Source organism: Procambarus clarkii, chromosome 21 (genome assembly GCF_040958095.1).
Source record: "Procambarus clarkii isolate CNS0578487 chromosome 21, FALCON_Pclarkii_2.0, whole genome shotgun sequence".
In the NCBI taxonomy this organism is placed as follows: Eukaryota; Metazoa; Arthropoda; class Malacostraca; order Decapoda; family Cambaridae; genus Procambarus; species Procambarus clarkii.
The window spans coordinates 29558218-29574237 of NC_091170.1; the positions used below are offsets into that span (position 1 = coordinate 29558218).

Consider the following 16020-nt stretch of genomic DNA (forward strand, 5'->3'; position numbering starts at 1 on the left):
TTCCCCCTCATCTTTATTCTCTCCTCTCTTGTCCCTTCCTCATTTCGTATGTCAGTTATGTTCTATCAAGGACGGAAGGACGTACACACACACACACACACACACACACACACACACACACACACACACACACACACACACACACACACACACACACACACACACACCTGTTGATTGACGGTTGAGAGGCGGGACCAAAGAGCCAGAGCTCAACCCCCGCAACACAACTAGTTGAGTACAACTAGTTGAGTACACAGGAGCCTAGCGGACAGCACGCTGGGCACGTGATCCGGTGGTCCCGGGTTCGATCCCGGACCCCGGTGAGAAACGATGGGGAGAGTTTCTTTCACTTTCTTTCACTTGTTACCTAGCAGTAAATAGGTACCTGGGAGTTAGACAGCTGTAACGGGATGCTTCTCGTGTGTGTACTCACCTAATTGTGTCTGCAGGATCGAGCATTGACTCTTGGATCCCGCCTTTCGAGCATGGGTTGTTTACAGCAATGACTATGGTCCTATTTCCCTATCATACCTAGTTTTAAAATAATGAATAGTATTTGCTTCCACAACCTGTTCCTTAAGTGCATTCCATTTTCCCACTACTCTCACGCTAAAAGAAAACTTCCTAATATGTGTGTGTGTGAAAATAAATAACAAATTAGTTAGTAGTTAGTAACAGTTGATTGACAGTTGAGAGGCGGGCCGAAAGAGCAGAGCTCAATCCTCGCAAGCACAAGTAGGTGAGTACACACACACACGCTATCATTTATCAGCAAGGTTCATAGGCTAATCATTTTTAGCCAGGAAGATAACCAGGAGATATTTTGATAACCAGCCATCATCCGGAGGAAGGAACTCTGCGAGGTCGTCACTGAAGGCCTCGTGTTTATCTGAGAGAGAGAGAGAGAGAGAGAGAGAGAGAGAGAGAGAGAGAGAGAGAGAGAGAGAGAGAGAGAGAGAGAGAGAGAGAGAGAGAGAGAGAGAGAAACAGAGAGAGACAGACAGACAGAGACACAGACAGAAACAGAAAGGAAACCCTTACCATGCCCCGGATCTTCAGGTAATTTCCATTCATTGGTACTAATCCGCGAAGAGGTCTTTTCACTCTGTGTTTGGAGAGGAAGTGATCAATGCTCCCCTCAGAGTGGCTCACTGACTTGATCCCCCAACAGACGAGAGAGACGGAGGAGCAATACCACAGGAAGAGTGCCACCACAAGACTTAGAAAGGTACAGTCACGATACCAGGCTGTATCGTGGCGCATACAATAGAGCCACACACGGGTACAAATTGGCGCACAGGTACAAAATGACACAAAGGTACAAATAAGCGTAAAGGTACAAATTGTCGCAGATGTAAAATAGACGCATAGGTACAAATTGGGCCACAGGTACAAAAAGCGTTTAGGCACAAAAGAACACTATTTTCTTTTTTTAATAGACGGTAACGAGCCCCGAGGCTCCTGCCCACTCAAGCCTGGATAAGGATCACTGCAAGGACGACACATGTGTGATCCGGGGGATAGAGGAAGGGGGGGAGGAGAGACTCGCATGTGGAACACGTTTCCCTCAATACACAGATGCGCGGAACATGTGAGTCAACAGACATATATCCTGGCCGCCAGCAGTTGGCGCCACAGTCATGCAGTTAGTAGCTAATAATATGATTTAAACTTTGTCCTTCCAATATCTTCCATGTATATATATTATTTAATCTCTCGTCTCGTTTCCAGAGAGCACGTGTTGAGAGGTTTGAGACGGTCGTAATAATTTAGGTGCTTTATCGTATCTCTGTGTGCCGGATATGGCCTTGTGTTTCTTCCCTCTCTATTTCAGCTCCTGCTCTGAAGGGGGAAGTGAGTATCCAGGTGTACTGCTGGACGAGTAACAAAAATTGTTCCAATCTAAATAATTCTCTAGCTTGTGATTGGTTATTTCCAGGATAAACATTATCGCTTGCTGTTCCCCATCTTGGCAGGTTGAAGTCTCCAAGGGAGATAATATCTAGTGTAGTTGGTAAGTTTAGTAGCGCCTGGTGAGGATGGAATGAGCTGAAGTATAAGACTGTAGTTAGCTATAAATGGTAAATTTAGAGTTTATGGCCGGAGACGTTAGTGTTAGTGGCCCTCGGCATCAAGAGGACGATACTGTGATGGTCCAATGGCACTCTGATCTTGATATACCGGTCAACGAGTGGGAAGGTCACTCGACTGGCTAGGATCCGGTGATCTCCTGAAGCAGGAAGGAAGGGGAGGAGGGCGGCACTCCTGCAGGTGTAAAGAGGTTAGGGGGTTGGTGGAGGCTTACCTGCCCTCCAGGTGTAAGAATACCGGAGAGGGGAGGGGGGGGGGAGGGGGCCTCACTGTCTCACATCAACTCAACTTCCTCTCACATTACCTCCCTCACCTCACCTTGCCCCTCTCACCTACCTTCACTTCCCCAACTCCTTCACCGAGCCCCGACCCCAATATCAGCAACAGATCTTACTGATTACTTGGAGAATACTTCCGCCTCCTGCGGGTCTTAGCCTGCTCTTACTACCGCTCCAAGACCCCCCCCCCCACTCCAGGAGGGGGGGGTCCTGCTGCTAGAACCCCCCATGCCCCCCCCCTCATCACGTGACACAAGGTATTCAAACTCTCGGTAATTCTCGCGAGTCCATTGTCATGACGACAATCATTACAATCGGAGTAATGTGAATGGTCAGGTCATTTCTCCAAACGGTATATGAGCAACTATCGTGAGAGAGACAAACTACCTCATTCAGGGGAGGTGAAGGGCTTTACTGGTCGCTTAAATCTAACGAGTGATTACCGTTATTGTCGGGTCGTTAATATGGTGGGTTCTTCCAGCAGGGGCGCTGAAGGAGCCCCTTATAGTGTGTTAAGTTAATTAAGGCGCTCCCCAGGTACTCCCCTGGCTGGTATGTGCACGGCTTCCCCAGGGGCGCTCCCCAGGTGTCACCCCTCGACCACACGCTCTCTCTCTCTCTCTCTCTCTCTCTCTCTCTCTCTCTCTCTCTCTCTCTCTCTCTCTCTCTCTCTCTCTCTCTCTCTCTCTCTCTCTCTCTCTCTCTCCCGGCCAGTCTGCGCGCATACAGTCACACCCTTACCATGTGCTCGTCCTCGTCTACACCAAGCCGGGTATACACCTGGTATACGTGTACACCAAGCCGGGTATACACCTGGTATACGTCTACACCAAGCCGGGTATACACACCCATGCCCCATAACATGTGACCAGCACTGGCATACTGTACCGTACTAACACAAAAGTGATTCCTGCTTGATGGGGTTCTGGGAGTTGTTCTACTCCCCAAGCCCGGCCCGAGGCCAGGCTTGACTTGTGAGAGTTTGGTCCACCAGGCTGTTGCTTGGAGCGGCCCGCAGGCCCACATACCCACCACAGCCCGGTTGGTCCGGCACTCCTTGAAGAAAACAAAGTGGGACCCAGCAGAGGACCCCGAGTACACCAGGCAGAAGCAGACAACGCAACATGTCACAAGGTGAGATGAGAGAGAGAGAGAGAGAGAGAGAGAGAGAGAGAGAGAGAGAGAGAGAGAGAGAGAGAGAGAGAGAGAGAGAGAGAGAGGAGGGGGGGGGGAGGCAGGTGTGCAATCTACGAAGCCGCAGATAATGATGGAACATAGCAACGGTTGCATAGATTCACACAACACCCCGCCACACTCTTCATCAATATATATATATATATATATATATATATATATATATATATATATATATATATATATATATATATATATATATATATATATATATATAATTATATATATATATTATTTAATATATAATTTCTTTAACACCGTATTTATCTTTCTGTACATCATTCGGCTTTACACCCATTTAATCTATCTATCCACAAGTTCAACTGTTTCCCCGTCAACTCGGGTCTACCGCGGTGCAGCAGCAGCAGCAGCGTCTCGCAGCATCCAGCAACGGTGCTCTACTGCTAATCATCTCCTCGACACCCACATCCTGGTGGGTCGGCCAGCTCTTCCCTATACTGGTCTCTGTCTCTCTCTCTCTCTCCCTCTCTCTCTCTCTCACACACACACACACACACACACACACACACACACACACACACACACACACACACACACACACACACACACACAAACAAGAGGCTAGTGCGAAAGTTGGAGATGCAGGCTGGAGTGAGAGGGAAGGTACTCCGGTGGATAGAGGAATACCTAAGCAACAGGAGACAACGAGTCTGTGTGAGGGGTGAGGCCTCAGATTGGCGAGACGTCACAAGTGGAGTCCCGCAGGGGTCAGTCCTTGGACCTATACTGTTTCTGGTATATGTAAATGATCTCCCAGAGGGTATAGATTCGTTCCTCTCAATGTTTGCCGACGATGCAAAAATTATGAGGAGGATTGAAACAGAGGATGATAGTAGGAGGCTACAAGATGACCTGGATAGACTGAGTGAATGGTCCAACAAATGGCTGTTGAAGTTCAACCCGAGTAAATGCAAAGTAATGAAACTAGGCAGTGGAAACAGGAGGCCAGGCACAGGATACAGAATAGGAGATGAAGTACTTAATGAAACAGACAGAGAGAAAGATCTAGGAGTTGATATCACACCAAACCTGTCTCCTGAAGCCCACATAAAGAGAATAACGTCTGCGGCATATGCGAGGCTGGCTAACATCAGAACGGCGTTCAGGAACCTGTGTAAGGAATCATTCAGAATCTTGTACACCACATATGTAAGACCAATCCTGGAGTATGCGGCCCCAGCATGGAGCCCGTACCTTGTCAAGCACAAGACGAAGCTGGAAAAAGTCCAAAGGTATGCTACTAGACTAGTCCCAGAACTAAGAGGCATGAGTTATGAGGAAAGGCTGCGGGAAATGCACCTCACGACACTGGAAGACAGAAGAGTAAGGGGGGACATGATCACAACCTACAAAATCCTCAGGGGAATCGACCGGGTAAACAAGGATGAACTATTCAACACTGGTGGGACGCGAACAAGGGGACACAGGTGGAAGCTGAGTACCCAAATGAGCCACAGAGACGTTAGAAAGAACTTTTTCAGTGTCAGAGTAGTTAGTAAATGGAATGCATTAGGAAGTGATGTGGTGGAGGCTGACTCCATACACAGTTTCAAATGTAGATATGATAGAGCCCAATAGGCTCAGGAATCTGTACACCAGTTGATTGACGGTTGAGAGGCGGGACCAAAGAGCCAGAGCTCAACCCCCGCAAGCACAATTAGGTGAGTACAATTAGGTGAGTACACACACACACATTACCGACACGAGGCCAAATGTGTATGTACGGGCTGTAAGCAGAGACGAACCAATAAGATTGGCGGGCAACGTGGAGGCAATCAGAGACGGGGAAGGAAGGAAACAATCAGCAACTAACGAGGAGGAAGCAGGTAAGCATCAAACAATCAGTAAACGGGAGAAGAGGGGAGGGGAGAGAGGGATTATCAGGGGAAAGCGCCAAGCCATTAGACTATATATAGCACTTGGAAGGGATCAGGAAAAGGATTTGGGATGAGACGGGGGGAAAGCAATGATGCCCAACTACTTAAGACGGTCGGGGATTGAACGCCGACCTGCATGAAGCGAGACGGTCATTCTACCGTCCAACCAAAATGGACGGACAACACGTGAGAAACGAGGGAAAGGGACGACACCCACAGCAATCCCAGAACACAAAGTCACTATAGAGAAAGAAGACCCAAGCAAGCAGCACCGGTACACAGCTGCCTGCCTGCCTGCCTGCCTGCCTGCCTGCCTGCCTGCCTACCTGCCTGTCTGCCTGCCTGCCTGCCTGCCTGCCTGCCTGTCTGCCTGCCTGCCTGTCTGCCAGCCTGCCTGCCTGCCTGCCTGCCTGCCTGCCTGCCTGCCTGCCTGCCTGCCAGTGGTGGTGGTGGAGGTGGTGCTATAACTACCCATTCCTGCCAGCAACAAGACGACCAACAGAGAGGTGGTGCACACGGAGGTAGCGGGCCCTATCACCACCAACCATTCAACACACCAGCCAGGAGCGGGTCCCCCGCGGTACTAAAAAACACACCAACAATGCTTAGCCTTCTGGTTGCATTTCCCACCTTCTGCCGGCCGCTACGCCTGTACCTGGATTGTACCTGGATGGGGTTCTGGGAGTTCTTTTACTTCCCAAGCCCGGCCCGGGGCCAGGCTTGACTTGTGAGAGTTTGGTCCACCAGGCTGTTGCTTGGAGCGGCCCTCAGGCCCACATATACCTGGTTGATGGGGTTCTGGGAGTTCTTTTACTTCCCAAGCCCGGCCCGGGGGCCAGGCTTGACTTATGAGAGCTTGGTCCACCATGCATACACGCATCTTATGTATACTGCACGTGGGTAAGTATACATATATATGTATATTTAGGCTCACTGTATACGTATGTCAGGAAATAGCAACACAGTGTTTCCGTGTTTGCGTACTGTGTTTACACGGGTGTACTGGGTCCCGGCCTGTGTACAACCCTGAACCAGTACATGGGATCAGGGCCTGTGTGTGTACACCGTTTACAGTAGTTTAATACTGACTCACTCCGTAACCATGGAAGTCATCAGACACGACAGATTGTAAGACCTGGCTGTACACACGTGAGCTGACTATTTATATCAGCTAACGCTACAAACATCAGCTAACGCTACAAATATCAGCAAACGCTACAAACGTCAGCTAACGCTAGAAACGTCAGCTAACGCTAGAAACGTCAGCTGACGCTACAAACGTCAGCTAACGCTACAAACGTCAGCAAACGCTACAAATGTCAGCCGACGCTCAAACGTCAGCAAATGCTACAAACGTCAGCTAACGCTACAAACGTCAGCAAACGCTACAAACGTCAGCTAACGCTACAAACGTCAGCTAACGCTATACACACGTGAGTTAGCAATACATTCTAGAAAACCCCAAATATAAAACCTTGAGATCACGCATAAAAAGTTCACAATATTCTCCTTCCGGAATGGCGATATTGGCTGCCCAAGGCCGTGACTGGCTGAGACGTCGACACTTTTCTGCTCAGCACCTTCTCCCTTGCTCAGGAAGGTGCTGCTGAGCGGAAAGCGTGCCGAAACGAGGATTTGTCACTCATGTGGCCCTGCAGAGTGTGGCTGAAGGCCATTACATTACAGCCATGACAATGACACTAATAAACGATGGATGAATGACTGATTGGGTGGTTATTAAATGTTTACTGACAAGACCATTACCGCCGCGTGCAACACACTTAGTCTGTCTTTTATCCTATGGCCAGAAGGGGTGTCATACGCAATACTCAATTGTTATCGGGGGCAGTTGAAGCATCACAGTGTTAAACTTGGCGCTGGTAGCACTTGTGTTATTCAGCATGGAAAGCCTGGCCCGCCAGCAGTCATGGAAGCCTGATCCGGCCGCAGTCGTGGAAGCCTGATCCGGCCGCAGTCGTGGAAGCCTGATCTGGCCGCAGTCGTGGAAGCCTGATCCGGCCGCAGTCGTGGAAGCCTGATCCGGCCGCAGTCGTGGAAGCCTGATCCGGCCGCAGTCGTGGAAGCCTGATCTGGCCGCAGTCATGGAAGCCTGATCCGGCCGCAGTCATAGAAGCCTGATCCGCCAGCAGTCATGGAAGCCTGATCCGCCAGCAGTCATGGAAGCCTAATCCACAGGCAACCATTGAAGCCCTGCCCACTAGCCGTCAAGAAAACCTTTGGCCACCTGTGAGATGGTCCCGGCAATGAATCGCCATTACCAGCCAGAAAAAGGGTTCTTTCAGATGCGTAAAGAGATAGTGTGGACGACCGGGTGTGGAGTGGAAGGAGGAGGGGGGGGGGGGTGTTGTATGTGTGGACGCCAGGGAGGAGGACCTGGCCGGTGTGGACGCCAGGGAGGAGGACCTGGCAGGTGTGGACGCCAGGGAGGAGGACCTGGCAGGTGTGGACGCCAGGGAGGAGGACCTGGCCGGTGTGGACGCCAGGGAGGAGGACCTGGCCGGTGTGGACGCCAGGGAGGAGGACCTGGCCGGTGTGGACGCCAGGGAGGAGGACCTGGCCGGTGTGGACGCCAGGGAGGAGGACCTGGCCGGTGTGGACGCCAGGGAGGAGGACCTGGCCGGTGTGGACGCCAGGGAGGAGGACCTGGCCGGTGTGGACGCCAGGGAGGAGGACCTGGCCGGTGTGGACGCCAGGGAGGAGGACCTGGCCGGTGTGGACGCCAGGGAGGAGGACCTGGCCGGTGTGGACGCCAGGGAGGAGGACCTGGCCGGTGTGGACGCCAGGGAGGAGGACCTGGCCGGTGTGGACGCCAGGGAGGAGGACCTGGCCGGTGTGGCCGCCAGGGAGGAGGACCTGGCCCGTGTGGACGCCAGGGAGGAGGACCTGGCCGGTGTGGACGCCAGGGAGGAGGACCTGGCCGGTGTGGACGCCAGGGAGGAGGACCTGGCCCGTGTGGACGCCAGGGAGGAGGACCTGGCCGGTGTGGACGCCAGGGAGGAGGACCTGGCCCGTGTGGACGCCAGGGAGGAGGACCTGGCCGGTGTGGACGCCAGGGAGGAGGACCTGGCCGGTGTGGACGCCAGGGAGGAGGACCTGGCCCGTGTGGACGCCAGGGAGGAGGACCTGGCCGGTGTGGACGCCAGGGAGGAGGACCTGGCCGGTGTGGACGCCAGGGAGGAGGACCTGGCCGGTGTGGACGCCAGGGAGGAGGACCTGGCCGGTGTGGACGCCAGGGAGGAGGACCTGGCCGGTGTGGACGCCAGGGAGGAGGACCTGGCCCGTGTGGACGCCAGGGAGGAGGACCTGGCCGGTGTGGACGCCAGGGAGGAGGACCTGGCCGGTGTGGACGCCAGGGAGGAGGACCTGGCCCGTGTGGACGCCAGGGAGGAGGACCTGGCCGGTGTGGACGCCAGGGAGGAGGACCTGGCCGGTGTGGACGCCAGGGAGGAGGACCTGGCCGGTGTGGACGCCAGGGAGGAGGACCTGGCCGGTGTGGACGCCGGGAGGAGGACCTGGCCGGTGTGGACGCCAGGGAGGAGGACCTGGCCCGTGTGGACGCCAGGGAGGAGGACCTGGCCCGTGTGGACGCCAGGGAGGAGGACCTGGTCGGTGTGGACGCCAGGGAGGAGGACCTGGCCGGTGTGGACGCCAGGGAGGAGGACCTGGCCGGTGTGGACGCCAGGGAGGAGGACCTGGCCGGTGTGGACGCCAGGGAGGAGGACCTGGCCGGTGTGGACGCCAGGGAGGAGGACCTGGCCGGTGTGGACGCCAGGGAGGAGGACCTGGCCGGTGTGGACGCCAGGGAGGAGGACCTGGCCGGTGAGGGGATGGGAAGAAAGCCCCATCACTGCAGACATTGTCATGCTGCTGTAAGGAGACATGTGGCTGTTGCTGCTCCTGTCGCTGTTGCTTATATTGCCGCTGTTATTGTTGATCCTCTTGTTGCTAATTCTTTTTTATTGCTGCTGCAACTCCCGCAGCCTTAGCGATGCACGAGATAACTCTGGATAAATCTGGAGAGGGTTCTGGGAGTTCTGCTCCCCGAGCCCGGCCTGGGAACAGGCTCGACTTGTGAGAGTTTGGTCCAACAGGCTGTTGCTTGGAGCGGCCCGCAGGCCCACATATCCACTACAGCCTGGATGATCCGGCACTTCTTGTGATAATTTGTCTAAGAAGACAAGTTCTTGAAGGATGATGATGAAGAAAGACATCATCTCCCGCCTAGTCTGCGTTCTTCCGTTTGAGTTTATGCTCCGAGGTAGACAAGATATCCTTCCCCATCTGGCACTGGTGCTGGCACTCAGTAAAGGCACTCCAGGAGGTCACCAAAGTGTTGGCACTCAGTACATGGCCCTCCTGGAGGCCACCAAGATACTGGCACTCAGTATATGGCACTCCAGGAGGCCACCGAGGTGCTGGGCATCAGTACACGGTACTCTGTATTCCTCCTCCCCGACGGCAAACAGATCCCTTTTATTATTATGATAATTATTCTTATTCTTAATGCAGTCATAAACCGGCAATAATAATTTAACCTGTGTGTGAAGGCAAGACTTACAAGGGTAAGCAGCGAAGAGGCGGAATAGAGACATTACCAGCCGTCAAATAACCAGTATAATGGACGCTATTAACCCAGCGTCACACTTTAAAAACTGGCACATCCGACGCCATCTATTGGTGGCACCGAGCACTAGCTCCTGTCGCGCTGCACGCCGCGCTGACACGCGCTCTGTGCACGGCGAGCAGCACGGCCTCTCAACTAGCACGTCTTATTCTGTACGTTGTGCCCCCCCCCCACAACGTACAAATTACGAAATAGTATGTGGAACGTGTTCCCCCCAGAGTACTTTTGAGGTAAGCCAGGAGTCAACTATGAGGTAAATCTGTCACTTATGGTTTACTAGACTGAGGTAAACTGGCCACACGTGTTTTACACGTTCTGAGAAACGTGTAGTTTTAAAACGCTTAGAGAATCTATTTGCAAACATGTTAAAACGTTCATAACGTGCACTTACATTTATCGTGAGTATACATACATACCTCAGTAAGTAAACATGTATACCTTGCAGTTAGTATACATTCATAACACGTAGTAAGTACACATATACATGCATGGCTCACAGTTAGCGTACATGCATAACTGGCAATGAATATACATGCATAGTTCACAGCAACGCATTATTTACACTGAGTATACATGTAAACCTCGAAAGAGACCGGGGAGGAGCGGGGGGGGGAGAGAGAAAGAAATCCCCATCTGTCTCACGCAATTCTTTGAATGCAATTTCACATTCAAAGTTGCCTCCATAGAAAAAGGAGATGGTTGTTGCACATCAAACTGGTCAGGGGACGTCGGCCAGCCCTGAGAAGCGGCCGGCGCCCTGGCCACAGGGACACACACAAAAACCTTTGGCAATAGCCGGCAGCGCCCTCCAAGCAGGCCACGCCGCCCTGCAGTAGAGACCCCACCACAATTACCTTTCTATCGGCCGAATTACCTGCAGATTTGTACCTGCCTCGGAGGCATCCAGTCAGCGAAGCCGTCTACCTGCGACATCCTTCAATTTCTCGCTAGCTTGCCCTGGCATATAGCAGGATATAAAGGGTGCATATGCAATTTGCAATCCCCTCCTCCTCTTAGCTGACACCTGCTTCTCCCCCACCCTACCCCCATCCCTCGGAGACACGACCTTTTGTCGGGTGTCTATGGTCAAGAGCTGGTGTTAAATCCGTTGGTTTAACCAGTCCTGGTCATTCAGATGGTCTTTCTCTCCTCTCTAAGGTTCGCCACCCCATCTTACCCATGCTTGCCTGGCAGCCTGGCAGCCTGTTTGCCTGCCTTCCCGCTTGCTTGCCTGCCTGCATTCCTGCCTCCATTCCTGCTTGCTTGACTGCCTGCATTCCTTCATTTCCTACCTTCCTATCTGGTAATTTGTCTAGCCCCTCAACCCCGCCCTGGGGCTAGGCTCGTCTTGTGATAAGTTTGTTCAAGAGGCTGTTGCTTGGTGGGGCCCTACTGGTCCACATATCCACCACAACCTGGCTGGCCAACCAGTTTGTAGTGGATTAAATGTTCTGGTTATCCAATCTGTCATTTTTATTGCAGTTGCGAAAGCTACCTTGTTCTTTAAAAGTATTAAGTATTAAAAGTATTAAAAGTTGTTTTTAAAAGTATTAATCTTCGGATTCTAAGGTCTTCCGACTTTATTCCCCCAAATCTTTTTACATTGCTTTCTCCTCAACGTGTGGTGTGACTGCGTTATATATGTGGTTTCTGTATTTTCGCTTTCCCCATAAAGCAGGAGCTGGATCTTATCATCATTAAACATCTTTTAAACATGCTATTTTCTGTGGCCCATTGAAAGACCTGATTAATATCACACTGGAGGTTTGCTGTGTCCTCTATGCTGTCTACTCACGTTAAAATCCCAGTGTCCTCTACAAAGGATAATACAGTACTATTGTCTGTGTTCATGTGTCCGATATGAGGATGAGCGTTTCACGGTGGATGATTCGAATTTTACTTTTGTTAACTATTAACCTTCGGATTCTATTCGTCAGATAATAAGACATACTGAATGCGTATAAACGACCAATTCTGCATAACCGCAACACTATCCCCAACGAGCACAACAAGCAGGGAGAGGGAGGGGGGGGGGGGGTGAGGAGCCAGTTGCATGTGCAAAGGAAGGGGGGGGAGGGGGGACTACATGGTTCCCAGGGTGTGGCGAGCCACAGACACTAGGCAGATGCACCAGTCGTGGTCTGTCTCACACAACCACCGCAGCGCCAGTATACCAGTATACCACTGCCAGTATACTCCCTGTGCGCCACACTGCATGATTATGTGAGCGTAAGTCCAACACAGCGATCAAGCTGTGTGTCTCTCTCAAGTCGACTCTCTCACAAGTCGAGCCTGGCCCCGGGCCGGGCTTGGGGAGTAGAGGAACTCCCAGAACCCCATCAAGCAGGTATCAAGCAGGAAGCTTGATCGCTGTGTTGGGTTTACTCGGCGCTAAGCTTGAGGAGATGGAAGTAATGTTTTTGTTGCCTGTGAAGGACTACCTAGTTGTGCTTGCGGGGGTTGAGCTCTGGCTCTTTGGTCCCGCCTCTCAACTGTTTGGGGGTGTGGGGGGTCCTCGCTATGTCTAGTGCCTGTCAGCTTGGGGATCACAAGGGAGGGGGGGGAGGGGAGGGGGACGTGTCTCTATACACATACACATCACCAACGGTACTGTTCATTACTGTCGTTAATGACCATCACCAACAGTGACGATCACCATCACCAGTGACCCTCACCATCACACATGTGCAGTGACCACCGCCTTGGCCCACCGTGTGAACATTCCCAAGGAACGTGTAGCAGGGAGCGTCTGGTGCTCCTGCATTATCCTCCAGCACCCGTGGCGCCTCTCTCTCACACACACACACAAACACACACACACACACACACACACACACACACACACACACACACACACACACACACACACACACACACACACACACACACACACCCCGCCTAGCAAACGTAACGCTAGATGTTAATGATAACATAGTTTTTAACATGGGTTTTCGCAGGATAAAATGTTACACAATGGTTTCGTCACACAACCCATACGTTCATCTTATGTTATATTTATCTACTAGAAGCCAACTGTGGATACAATGCAATAATTCCAAACATTGCATGAAATTGGCAAGAGACAAGCTACAAGATTGGTCCCTGAACTTAACAAAGAGGCTTTCCTCATAGGCTCTTGAGGAAGCCCATGAGGAAAGAGAGGAAGCCTTGAGGCTATGAGGGATGGAGAGCTAGCACTCATTAAGCTGAAAAAGAGAGAGAGAGAGAGAGAGAGAGAGAGAGAGAGAGAGAGAGAGAGAGAGAGAGAGAGAGAGAGAGAGAGAGAGAGAGAGAGAGAGAGAGAGAGAGAGAGAGAGAGAGAAAACAGAAGAGACATGATCACAACACTAACGGTCTTCAGAGACAAATTGACAACACGAAATGTTTAGCACGAACAGAATTCCGTTTACCATTATCTACCGACCAACCATTTAGATTGGTCGGTAGAGCGATAGCCTCGCTTTTTACAGGGGTTGGCGTTCGATTTCCAATGATCCAAGAGGTTGCTGGGCTCTGTTCCTTCGCTCCGTCCGCCTGTCCCATCTCGTCTTCAATCTTATCTCTTTGATGCATTACATAATCACACTGGCTTGAAGCTTACTCTTGATAATTACCTCGACCGAGTGCGAACAGAGGCAGGACGAGAGGCCATTGGTGGAATTCATTCACCCAGATGAGTCAAAGGGATATAAGGAGGACTTTGTTGAGTGAATGAGTAGTGGAGGAAATGAACGAGGAGGCTCAAGTAAATCTAGAGCTGTACATAGTTTCAAGAGCATAGGTTTGATCTTGCAAAATGGTTGGAGGCCATTGCGATAGATAACTGGTAGTTGAAGAGTGTGATCACCGGCTCCGGGTGCCGGTGATCACACTGTTAGCACATGAAGGTGAGGACTCAAACACACTACACGTGTTTACAAACAAGCACACACACACACGCTACACAGGTGACCCCTCGAGGTGGAATTGCCTGGTTGGGAGCAATTAGTGTCGCCCTTATTGGCAGACCAATACCTTACCCCTTCTCTCCCTCAGTTCCCACCCCTCCCTCCATATATTTCCCTCCCTCCATATGTCTCCCTCCCTCCCTCCATACCCTAGAGGAGAAAAACGTGTGGAAAGAAACAGCTGAGGTACATGTGGTCACCACGTGTCCAGGTCACCACGTGCTGACCTCACCACGTGTGGAGGTCAACGCGTGCCCTTGACCACATGTTGACAAAATGCTGGTCAGTACACGGCCCCCTGACGTGTACTGAGGTCATCAGGGAGCCCCCAGGTTATGCCCCGGGTCACTTGTGGTCACCAGGCTTCCCCCAGGAACGTGTACACACACGACCCCTTCCAGTGGCAGGGGGACGGAGAGCCCCCCTCACACCCCTGGCGCCACACCCCCGTAAAGACAACCTATATAGTGATAACTACAGCTGGAAGTGCTTGCAGTACACCCAATCCCCAGGGTATTCAAGGCAACAAGAGTGAGGTGAATATATAATCTATTACATGGGTGAACGCCTTCATCAGACCAGACTGGTGAAGGAGGAGTAAGATAGATTATGTACGACAATAACGAGGTGAAGATATGGAAATGTGAAACAGGTCGGATTGGAAAAAAAGAGGGAATTTAAGGGAAAAATAATATGGAAACAAGGCCACTGAGGCGGACGTGCTTGACTAGATAAAAACGATAATGACATAAAAGGAACGAAAACACACACACACACACACACACACACACACACACACACACACACACGTGTGTAGATATGCAAGAAAAGACAAGCAGGAGAGTGGAGATGTTTTACAGTGTTCCACCACCGTTGAACCCCCCCCCCCACATCACCCACCACATGAACCTTCCCCACAAAGCACCCACACCATAGCCCCCTCCCTCCACGCACCTCCCCCATCACATCCCACAAAAAAACTCCCCCCAAGACCCCCCAAACCCCCTAAACACGCAGGCCAAACACCCCCCCCCCCCGACAGGTACCCAATCAATAAGCTCCCCTCGACCCGTCACGTGACCACACCGACGCTGGTAATCCAGTTGTCAATATTGATATCAAAACTGCTCCTTATCTAGTTTGATCAATTTATGGGTGGTAATGAGGGATATGAAGGCAATTGGAAAGGTGTTTCATAATCGCTAAAGACCCAATTACTCGGTAATGACTACATAAGCAGGAACAGTGGTGCAAGCATGTCCCTACACTTCCCCTCACTATCCCCCTACACTTCCCCTCACTATCCCCCTCTTCTGAGTCCACGTTACACAACAGATATACAAGTCTAACTCCAAGACTCCAAGTCTTAACACCAAGTCTTAACCCCAGCTTCAAGTGTAGAAATGACAACCTAATAGGTTTGGGAACCAGTATACCTGTTGGTTAAAGGTTGACAGGCGGGACCAGAGAGCTGGAGCTCCGCCTCTGTAAAGCTTGCCCTGCAAAACGCGTATTAGGCGAGTATATTTGAGTTAACTAGGTCACTCCAGTGAGTGGCGACAGTCACCCCTCCCAGCCACTCCATACAGTGTGCGTGGAGTGGCTGGGAGGGACGGGAAGGGGAGGGGAGGGAAGGAGGCATCCGGAACAGAGGTGCCAGGTCGGGCGTGTGGGTCATTAACACAGTAGTGGGAGGGATGGGGGGGGGGAAGGGGTGATTGTGGAGGGGTTATGGATAACGTCACTTCGTCCTCCCTTCGCCCCCTACCCCCCTCTTCCCCTCTCACCAAAGCAACACACCACGTGCCTCTCCCCCTTCCCTTATCACCCCTACTTTATCCCATTCTCTCCGTCGCACTATTCTCCTCCCTCTAATATCCTCCACACTTCCTATCGCACGATCAACCTATCCTCATACGTCACATTCTTTGACGGAGTCAACCAATCCGTTTAAGTACATAACTAAT

General features: G+C 51.7%; 1 protein-coding gene across 1 annotated transcript in view; it reads right to left on the minus strand.

Moving 5' to 3' along the window:
* CenG1A (Centaurin gamma 1A) overlaps positions 1-16020 on the minus strand; it is a 491255-nt gene that overhangs the window by 231232 nt on the left and 244003 nt on the right. The window lies entirely within an intron of this gene.